Raw genomic sequence first — 11383 nt, 5'->3', positions numbered from 1 at the left:
CGCTGAGCCTTGCCCGCGCCTCTCCTCGCTGCCCCGATACGATCGCGGGATGCAATTGGCCGCCAAGGGAACCGCGTGGCAGAGCCCGAGCTGAAAGGGGAGGTTGTGGCCGGGTGGGGGTCGGCTCTGCTCGCACGTAACAGCGATAGGACGAGAGGGAATGGCCTTAAGTTGCGCTAGGGAGGCTCGAGGTGGGTATTAGGAAGCATTTCTTCTCAGCGAGGGTGGTGAGGCGCTGGCACGGGCTGCTCAGGGAGGGGGTGGAGTCACCGTCCCTGGAGGTGTTCGGGAACCGTGGAGATGTGGCGCTGAGGGTCGCGGGTACGGTGGGGCGGGCTGGGGTTGGACGTGGTGATCTTGGAGGTCTTTTCCGACCTTAATGACCCACAAGGATGGTCGAGTCCGGCTGGCTCTACACAGAGTCACCCAAAATTGAAACCTTTTGTCTAAGGCTGAGAGCTGGGACCGTTCAGCTTGGAGATGAGGAGGCTCAGGGGGATCTCATTAATGTCCATAAGTACCCGAGGGGTGGTACTTATGGATAGGCTCTTGTCAGGGGTGCCCAGTGCCAGGACAGGAGGCGGTGGGCACAAACTGGCACACAGGAAGTTCCCTCTGACCACCCGAAGCACCTCTGTGCTGTGCAGGTGATGGAGCAGTGCCACAGGTTACACAAAGGCTGTGGGATCTCCTCCTTGGAGATCTCCCAAAGCCACCTGGACACAGCCCTGGGCACCCTGCTCTGGGTGTCCCTGCTGAGCAGGGGTTGGAGCAGATGGAGTTGGGGAGCCCCCCAGCTTCAGCCATTCTGTGATTCTTTGAACAGTCTCACATGGATAAAGATGAGAGAGAGCACCTCTGTCCCAAGGGGGCAGTCACCATCTCAGATGACCGTACTGGAAAATGTGTCTGTTCCCGTCACTCCATGTCCAGCGTAAGTACTGAGTCTCCCTCTCACCTTCTGGAAGAAGCCCCCAGAAATGCTGGTCGTCCCTTCAGAAAAGCTAGGACAGTAAGAGGTAGGAGAAACAGGATTGAAAAACATGCAAGTGCCCCACTCCTGAGAATGGATCCTTGCTTAGAAATGGTCACTACCAGATGCCATATTCATCCCCTGACTCATGCAGGGGCCACAGACAGCTCCTGCAGGAGCACAGCCCCAGTACAGGAGGCAACAAAGCGGAGGTGAGAAGTGAGCCCTCAAGCTCTTAGCTCAGCCCTTGACTAGAGAGGATGCAACCTCCATGAACTCCAGGGCTCAGCTTTTAATCACAATGCAGTAAATTCTCCAGCTTGCCTGACACCTGGTACATCCCTGAGAGCTCAAGAACGGGATGTCAGGTGAGGGTACAAGAGCAAGAGAGGTCAGCGAGAGCTCTGCACAAGTTTTGCATCCTGCACAACCATGGTGCTGGCGTGTCCGAGAGTCCACATCCTCTGCACAGAGCCCACAAAATTCACCACATCTGTGTGAGCTGCTCCTGTGATTTCCCCTTCTCTCGATCAAGCCAGCATTGTGCTTGTGCTGAAAATGATATTACAGCAAAAAACAATGGGGTCCTTCCCTCAGGAGAGCCCCAGTGGCAAATTTCTTCCTGACCCCATCTCTTCATGGCAGTTTTATTCCTCAAAGCATTGAAGGTCTCATGGCGATGTAACTTTATGCCATTATCCCTATTCATTTCTTTGAGCCTTTATTAAATTGTTTTTGGGCTCTTGGCTCAATGACCTGTTTTGGCAGCGTAACATATGGGGCAAGAGCTCATATAAAATGGATTTAACTGTGAGTAATTTAAAATGTATCACACTGATTCCATTGATTTAATCTGCTCTATTGATGACAGGTGGCAGCCATGAAATTGAAATCCAGATCACAAGTGCTTCCCAGATAGTGGAAGTTTTGGCTTTGCAGCATACAGCAAGTGTTCAGTCTTGGGATAAGAAATGGGTAATTGTTTTCAGCATCAATGATTAACAGCAAAGACATTTTTATTCCTTCTTTTTAGAGGGAAAATTATTGAACATTGAAGTAAGAAAAAACATCCAACCAAAACCAACCAACCAAACTTGTGCCTCAAGAAACACCCTGCAGTATACGAGAAAAAAGTCAGTATTAAGGAAGTATTTAATCAGATTCCAGGCCATAGGGCTGCTGCTGGGGACATGGGTCAAGGAGGAAACTCAGCCTGATTGCTCCTGCCCCAATTCCTTGTAGAGTTTCTCAAGATTCAGCTCAGCAGCTCACAGGATTTACTACCTGAAAAGTCATTACAAGTGCCAACTTCTACAGCAAACCATGTGTGTGGAGTTTTCACCTTCTGTCTCAGTGTCCCTCATCCCTGTGAGCTGGATGGCTTGAGGAGCTCTGCAGTGCCTGGTGTGGGCCAGTCTGATGTGTGCCCACCTACAGGCTGAATCCCAATCTGCTTTCCTAAATAGCAGGGGGTTGAGCTGGAGCACCCCTCCTGTGAAGAAAGGCTGAGGGAGTTGGGCTTGTTCGGTCTGGAGAAGAGAGGGCTCTGGGGAGACTTCATTGTGACCTTCCAGTACTTGAAGGGAGCTTACAAGCAGAAAAGAGAACAACTTTTTATAGTGATAGGACAAGAGGGAATCGCTTTAAACTAAAAGAAGAGAAGCTTAGGTTTGATGCTATGAAGAAATTCTGTACTCAGAAGGTGGTGAAGCCCTGGCACTGCTTCTCATAGAGCTGTGGTGCCCCATCCCTGGAGGTGCTCAAGGCCAGGTTGGATGGGCCCTGGGCAGCTGAGCTGGTTGGGGGCAACCAGCCCATGGCAGGGGTTGGGGCTGGGTGGGCTTTGAGGTCCCTTTCAACTGAAACCTTTCTATAGTTCTGTGAGTTTACTGCATGAGAAGCATCACTTAAGGGCTCTAATGGCTTTAGAAAGGCCATCCATGCCCTCAGCAATGTCTGAACACAGTGGTTTGTGGCCCCTGGCACAAACTGTTTGACTTCAAGGAGTTCATATAATGTTTTTTATTAACATCCAACATATCTAAAATAATCTAACCTCATTTAACCTAGTTTAACCTAATCTAACCTTAATGCCTGAGTTGTGGCAATCCCAGGTGATCAGTAGCCCCAGTCACCCCCAGCATCCAAAATGCAATAGGAGAGCTCTAGCAGATGTGGCAGCTAAACCAGAGAAACTTTACAGGAAAGCTGTAAAGTGGGTCATTAATGCTGAGATTACTTAGCTCGGCATATTCATCATGCATTTTCCTAACTAAGCTTTTTATTGAAATCCTGTCCTGCTGCATTCAAATGGAGGAATGATACACTGCTCTGGGTTATGGAGGTTTCATCCATTAGTGCTGCTCTTCTGGGCGTAATTTAATCACTTTTCCAAGCAGCAGTTCTAGAGAGCACAAGCATATCAAACAATAAAGCGCAGGCTGTAAGTAAGCAGTTTTTCCATGTTTAATTACAAAGTGCCCTTAAAGCAGCCAGCTCTGGGAATGATTTATAGACTTTGTGAAAGATTCGTTTCACCATCCATACAGCACCAGAGACACCTGGAGAGCTTTATTGCTGCATGATTAACTCCAGTATTTATTTTATTTCCTCCTTCCCTTCACTTATTCCTCCTGCTTTAAGGGTTTCCCTCTCCGCTTTGCTCTCTGAGAGTCTCTCAAGTTTGTCTTCAAGGTCTGATTTTTTCTGCTGCTGTCATTAATAATGGAACAAAACCACATTAACAACTGCAACAACAGTCAGATAGGAGCCAGGAAGCTCTTTTCACTCTCTAATATGCTGCATGAGTACTCTGAAATGCTTTAACAGAGGTTTTGTTGTTGTTGTTGTTGTTGTTGTGTTTTTTTACTCATCCTTCGCCTTTGATGTGTTTTTGGACAGAAGACAAAGGCCTGACCTTGCCTTTTGCTAATGAAAACAAAAAAATAAATTCCCCAGTGTTAGAAGTGCACAGCAGTTCTAACCTTATGTAAGAGGCAATTTCACCACCAGAGAAAATTCAGATAAGAAACGTCACCATGGATTGGATGACACTGCATCTGCAGGGTCAGAAGGTCAGCTCCATGTTTCTTTAAGATGCTTTTGGTAGATGCAGTTGGTGGGGAGGTCTGGGCCAGCAACTAAGCCGTGTGCCAGAGAAATAAGGGAAAGAGGCAGCTTCCTGCAGCTTCCTCCTCCATATACTGTCAGTGATCCAGGCTTGCCTTATTCCATCCTTTTGGAAGTGGAAAGGACATTCATTGAGAGGATGGTGAGATTTCAGTCTTAAAAAATGTTCCTCCCTTCCACAGAAGATGAAAAAAGCCCTTCAAAGTAGAAAATGACCAAATCTTCATTATGTCTAAACGTTTTCTTTTTGTCTGTTCACTGTTTTGGCAGACGTGTGGCACAAAAAGCCCTTCTCTCACCCTGGATGAATCAATAGCTGCAATAGGAGAGGCTCAGGGCAGTGCTGGTCTGTCAGCATTCCTCTGTTATTTGAGCTATCTGAGCTGAGTCTCTCTGTGGTTTGAGGTCTGAGGATTTGGGAGGAAAATAGAGGAAAAGAAGAAACAAAGTGAATTTCACCTTTGAATGACATAGGAATGAATATGTGAGGAAGCACAGATGCTTTCCCATTTGGAAATAACATTTATCAAATCAAAGTACTTCAAGTAGGGATGTCCAGGTGATTGCAGTGCCACTGAGTACCCTTGTGATCTTCCTTCCCTCTTCTTGGTCCAACTCATCATGCACACTGCACACACCTGCAGACGATGTCTAAGACACTGGGACAAAAACCTTAAAAGTGAGATGTGATTTGTACCCTACAAACCATGCCAGGAGAAACAGCTTCACCCCAAGAAGCAGCCACTGAACCAGCCAAGGCAGGTTTGACCTTAAAAACATACCCACACCCTGCTAAATTAGAAGAGATTCTTGCTTGTATTGAGGAGCTGGCACTCTCTCCTCCTGCTTTTAGTCCCCAGCACAGACATGGGCACTGCAGCTCCAGTTACCCGGAGGACATCAGGAGAGATGGAGATGTGACACTGAGGGACATGGTTCAGTGGGCACTGTGGGGATGGGTTGATGGTTTGACTTGATGATCTTAGAGGTTTTTTCCTACTTTAAAGATTTTATGATTCTGTGATCTGCCATCAGGGTGCTCCCAGATGCTGAAGGAAGCTAATGGCTGCATCTCTGCATCACTTTTACCAAAGCTGCTGGGATGGGATACCCAGACTGATGTAGTTGGTGGGCATCTGGTGACACAGGCACACCATCTCACCCAGAGAGATGTATATGTGCCATTTGGAGGTTTGTTTCTCAAATTTTATAGCCCAGCGCTATAAATTAAAGCAGTATAAGGCATCATCAAGATTAATAGTTGGTAAATATTTCAAAATCTTGTTCGATTCATCTAAAGCTGTTCAAGAATTTGATTCCTTTGTAGTGATTAAGTTCATGATTCTTTCCCCTGGGCTAGGCTCCAAAATCCCACAAGCAGGTTGTGCTCTCTTTTTTATCTTGATTTTCATTCAACAGCAAGGCTCTCACCCACCAAATGGGAAATGCAGAGCAAGTGTGGACACTTTTGGGGAGGTGGGATGGAAAGGAACAACTGGATTTCATTTATTGTGGAATGTTAGCCCCACAAGAAACAGAAAATGAAGACAAGATAATACCAGGAAAATAACAATATGTTTGTGATAAAATAACAATATTTATGTTCTGGTTTGGCCATGATACCAGAAGGTCAGTAATCATATAATCCTTCACATGAAATCAGTATCTGAGGTCTGAGGTTACTATGTGTTATCTAGAAAAGAGCCTAATTAGTGTGGTACCACACAAATAAAGATACAAAAGCAGCTTTTGTCACATGTAAGAATCGTCAAATCGTTTTCGAAGATATTTAGACTGGATATAAGGGAAAGTTTTGACAATAAGGGTGGTGAGGCATTGGCACAGGCTGCCCAGGGAGGTGGTAGAGTCACCATCCCTGGAGGTGTTTAAGGATAGGGTAGATGTAGTACTTGGAGATGTGGTTTAGTGGGGAATATTGGTGATAGTGAACAGTTGGACTGGATGGTCTTAAGGTCTTTTCCAACCTTCTATGATTCTATTCTGTGATTTTGTATTATTCACTATCAGGAGTGTAAATATTTTCAGCTATAGGAATGGCACATCTATCCACTGCATGCAAAAGGAAAACAATCTTAAAAAAAAGATGGACTCTTCAACTTTCCCTCCTTTCCCTGCAAGCTTTGGTTTTCTCCTCTTCATTACCACACCGGCACTTTGTCATCACAAACCCTGGGATGTCTCAAGAGATTAGGCCTATTGCCCTTGTCTAATTTGGTCACTGTCCTGAGATGCCAGAGGAGTGATACGCACAGATTTGGTGAGAAATTAAAAAGAATTAAGCTGGAGTTATAATTAAGCAAGGCAATAATTAAACATGATTAAACTAAGTCTAGATTAAACAGACCATTTAAATATCGCAGTAGGTATTTTTATGCAGATCACCTGACAACTCTCCATTTCATTTCACTTGGTGCAAAGGATGTCCTGTGACCTGCTCTGTCAGCACAGCCGTGTCCTCACTTGGTCTAACCAAGCTGCCAAAAGCGGAAGCCTTTTTCCACCTGTTTTATGATGAGGTTGGAACTTGGTGATCTTTGAGGTCCCTTCCAACCCAAGCCATTCTACACCTCTGTGAGTCTATCATTCTGTTTTAGCTCTCTGAGCTTGCAGAAGTTCTGAGCCACGTGCCCCCCAGCCAGCTGTGCTCAGTGCTCCTGGCCTCACTACCCTTGTCTGGGCATGTGGGAAAAGCTGGGAATGAGCAGCACCAAAGTGAATCAAATCAAATCCATCCAGCCCTGCAGAATGACCGCTGAAGCATTTTAGGCATGTGGTCTTTTGAATAATGATGTGATTGAGTATACTGGTGTAATTATGGTGTCTGCTGTGGCAGCAAGTGTGGGTAACCCAGGGCAGCCCCAGCTCAGACCCTTGTACATGCACAAGGGGTGGATTCCTCATGGAGCATCATGAATATCACAACAGCAATTAGAGCTGTGGCCCCAGCTCCCCATCTCAGCCTGTGTGTGTGGGAAGAACTTAAGGACTGCCATGAACATTCCAGAGGTAAAAATTTCATTTATTTTTTGCCTCTAATTTGTAGGAGTGTGGTGTGCTTGGTGAAGGTCATGCAAACCATCGCAGTCAGCAGTGGACCTCCCAACAGAGGCACATGGTGCATGGTAAGCAGGGAGGGACTGCAGGCAAAGGATCGTAGAATGGCTTGGGTTGGAAGGGACCTCAAAGACTTTGGGAGGTACACTTCTATCCAGCAAGTGGCAGGAGATGGCTCATGGTGGCAACCTGTGCCTCCTGGTGAGGACACTGGCAGGGCTTCGTTTGGGTTCCGTAAAAGGAGAGCTGGTTTCTGTTACTCGGAGCTGCGTTTAGGTGGTGCTAGAGAGTAAATTATCAAAGCCTCTGCATCTGAGGTGTGCGAATGGAGAGCTGGAAGAAATCTGTCCCTAAAACATTTAGTGAGGAGGTGAGAACGTTGACACTGCACAACAGGGCACACCTCACAGGACATGACAGAGCTGCAAGCTTTAAGAGAAAAGAGTCTTAAGTCATCCTGACTTTTTAGTACTTTCTCAAAACCTATTTGAAGAATAAGAGACTCTTCAGTTTTGACCAGTGACAAAATCCCTGCCTGCCACTCACACCAGGGGGGTATGATGAGTGTTGTGGTCCAAATAAAACTTCACAGACTTGACTTAAGTGCTCTCTCACCTACAACAGCAGAGCAGGGGCAGCAGTGAGTGCAGCCTCTACTGTACATCACCTCCTGAACCTTCCAAATTCCAAACCAACCCAATTCTCCAAGTCATGCAGGGCAGAGGAGGGCTGACTATGGTGACATTCAGCTCCTGGAGAGTATGGTGGGTCCTTTCCCATACTAACTCAGCCTGCAGGATTGTCTGAGTGAGTTTTGGTATCACTTGTTGACAGTAAACAGTCTTTTCTACATGAGTGTTTTATTGTCCTGGCATAGACCACACTTAGATAAGGGCTCTCAGATATTATACATGCTTTACAAGCAACTTTGAGGTCCCCTCTTACCTAAAGCATTTTATGATTCTATGTTAAGATGCTCCTTACACTTGGACTTAGTAACTAGGTATTGAGAGTGAACAGAATGCATCACTGGTGTTCGCTGATCTGATTTTGGGGCTGGACATCACAATCAGATCTCTCCTGAATAAACTTCCATGTAAAACAGAGCACAACTTTCAGAAAAGCTTCCCATTACACTGTAGCATTTTCAGTGATGAGGAATCCATCTCAATCCTTTGCAAATTGCTCTAACATTTATAACATTTAATGGACCTTACAGTTTACAAAGCTGACCCTTGTCCGTATTCTGAATTTGTTTAGTTTTAACTTTCCAATATCAACCATTCTTGGATTCTGTGATCTTTCCATAAGCCCTATCTGTGAGAGAAGAGATGTTACCAAAGCAACAGGAACATGCTCTTGTTATGATTCGAATAACTTTCAACGCTACATTTCATTGCATCACTCAAGGCTTCTTTCAGCAAGTATTTGTACTGAGTATTAGGCTTCGATTCACCTGATCTGACTCTAGTCATCTGTTTTAGACTGTCCATTAGCCCATACTGAAGTGCATCACATTTGTTTGCCCGGCTGAGGACAGGATGAGGGCTGCATTTCATTGCCTACTCAGCCATCAATAAATGCAGTTCAATAGGATAGTGCCAAGAATCAACCTCACTAGAGATTCACATACTAGATGATGATTTTCTGCTTGTAATTACATTTCAAGACCTTTCAGTTAATCTGTTAATTTACCTAATGTACAAAGCACTGATTTTTCATTGTTCTTGCTTCTTAATCAAATTGCCATTTGATAGCAGCCCAGCTGCTTCACAGAAGATGAAGTCTAAAAATGTCAGTGAAGCCCAAGGCAACACACTGGATCCTGCCTGCCAGGAGATGTTGTCATACTGCCCAGGTGCTGGCGTTTGTTGCTCCAAGTCTGCTTGCTGTAAATATTTCATCCTCTCAGTTCATTCCCAGGTCCTAGGGCATTGATTATTGTCTTTGCATGAGCGTAGTGTATTAATCGTAGAGTCTTAGAACCATAGAATCACAGACTCGTTGAATCATAGGATGGTTTGGGTTGCAAGGGACCTCAAAGCCCATCCAGTTCCAACTCCTGCCATGGGCTGGTCACCCCACACCAGCTCAGGCTGCCAGGGCCCATCCAAGCTGGCCTTGAGCACCTCCAGGGATGGGGCACCACAACTCTTTGGGCATCAGTGCCAGGTCCTCTCCACCTCTGAGTAAAGAATTTCCTTCTGACATATAACCTAAAGCTCCCCTCTTTTAGTTTTAAACCCTTCCCCTTTGTCCTATCACTGTCAGACTGTGTAAAACGTCTCTATCTTTTTTAGTTTCTTCCAAACCAAAACTCAGCTGCCACTCTGGAAACAGTTCATTCCAGATCACGCTGAGATTGAACTAGATTTGGTTCCTCCAGCTTCTGTGGTCTTCCATTGCTATTCTAGTGGGCTACACAAGCTCTAACATCTCCCATGGTCTGATTGCATTCACTCCACTAATTGACATAGATGCCTGGGTCTGCTTCACCATGCTGATGCATTTCACATCATGACAGAATTGCTGAATCATTGAGGTTGGAAAAGACCACTAGGATTATCTACTCCAACAGTCATTTAGCATTTCAGTCCCTTGCATCCTTTCCCTGTCCCACAGAGTGTCCAGCAGAAGCAATGTTCAAAAGGCTCTTAATCTCCTCTAAGGCAGCTGACCCAAACCCCATCCAGCTGCTAATTTAATCTGTTTTTTCCTCTTTTCTCCATTTCTATAATCTTTCTATTTGTTGTCATGGACAAACTGCAATGACACCTTGAGCCTTGAAGAGTCGTTATCACATTTATTTTCACATTAAGAATCTAGACCATTCCAGCCTTTTTTTCCCCAATTTTTGACAGTTTTTGTAAACAAGGACATGCAGCAAGCTAAGCTGGATTTCTGTTATGTTGGACCTCCAGTGCTTCAGAATTGTGAGTTAGACAGACCAGGAAAACTGCCCTCCAACTCTGAACAGAATGTCTCAACTCATGTAAAATAAGCGTTCTCAATGTGTTACACAGCTTTCTTTCAAAGCTCTCACAAATCCTTCTTGGAATTAAATGTTAAAACGCTGTCACTCTCTAAAGAATTGGGAAAGTAAAGGACAAGTCAACCAAATGAGTTCCTAAAAGTGTATTTGTGGAGTCCAGCCTGTCCAGAGCACCTCCAGAGTCAGACAGGATAGATGGTTGGGGGAACTGCAGCAACAAGGAGGAAAATAGACATCTCTGGCAAGATAGTTCCTACATTGCTTCAAGAGTCCGACAGAATATTAGAAAAACACAAACTGATCTAAGAAGAAAAACAAAGAACCCCAGTCCTCTTTGTCCATTTGGCCAAAGAACTGAAACAAAATATTGACTCTTCTTGAAGTTGTTTGGTGTTGAAGAAAGACATTTCCCAGCAAAACTAAAGGAAAACTGAGCTATATATCATTTGTGTTAATGAAAACCTGAGCTGTACAGACATCTTGTCATGGACATATCTAGGATACAAAGGTAGTAAATCCACAAATAGAAGGGCACACTGGGACCCCCCAGTCCCCAGGCAATTTTTTTTTTACAAAGAGGGGACAAAGAAAAAAGACTTAAATGAACTGGAGGCATCAACCTGTGAGAGGAATGATTTCGTGTGCGCTGGGTCAACATCTCCTATGCTGGCAGTACCTAAAAGGCACTGGCTGTGCTGGACTGGAACAACGAGGCATTTTGTCATTAAGTACAGACTGGAATTGTTTTTATATTTATTTTACTTGCAGCTAATTGCTTTCAAAACTTTGCCTGACCTTGATGAATGTTTTCCTTTTAATGTTCTGAGGAGGGAGTCATATAAGGATGAAAAATGGTAAGCATTCAGGAGAGTTACAGTAATTGTATCTTAGCCATTTCAGGCTCTCCACACACAGCAGAGTGTATTTCAGCAGTATTGAATTCAGAGGAGCTTTGTAAGGGCAAAGCATGTGCTGAGTGTGCCAGGTACCCCACTACAGCGCCAAGGCATTCCTATCTGAAGTCACTGCAAGTTTTCTATGATGATGTCAGGAGGTGATGTGACTGTGGCTGTGATGTGGCTGTTAGTGGTGATGTGACTGTGGTGGTGACGCTCTTCAACTATGTCACAGAATTATAGAACCATAGAATTGTTTGAGTTGGAAGGGGCCTTTAAAGGCCACCTAGTCCAGCTCCCCTGCAGTGAACAGGGATA

At 45.1% G+C, this 11383-nt stretch overlaps 1 long non-coding RNA gene across 1 annotated transcript; it reads left to right on the top strand.

Moving 5' to 3' along the window:
- The first annotated feature begins 53 nt into the window (after positions 1-53).
- LOC104909374 (uncharacterized) lies at positions 54-3944 on the top strand. The gene is made up of 3 exons (XR_014881123.1): positions 54-191; positions 827-934; positions 1845-3944. It is a non-coding gene; the product is annotated as an uncharacterized LOC104909374 (long non-coding RNA).
- Positions 3945-11383: the final 7439 nt, after the last annotated feature.

The sequence above is a fragment of the Meleagris gallopavo genome, chromosome 1 (assembly GCF_905368555.1).
Source record: "Meleagris gallopavo chromosome 1, MGAL_WU_HG_1.1, whole genome shotgun sequence".
In the NCBI taxonomy this organism is placed as follows: domain Eukaryota; kingdom Metazoa; phylum Chordata; class Aves; order Galliformes; family Phasianidae; genus Meleagris; species Meleagris gallopavo.
The sequence above is the reverse complement of the archived record's forward strand: the minus strand, read 5'-3'. Positions and strand labels throughout refer to the sequence as shown.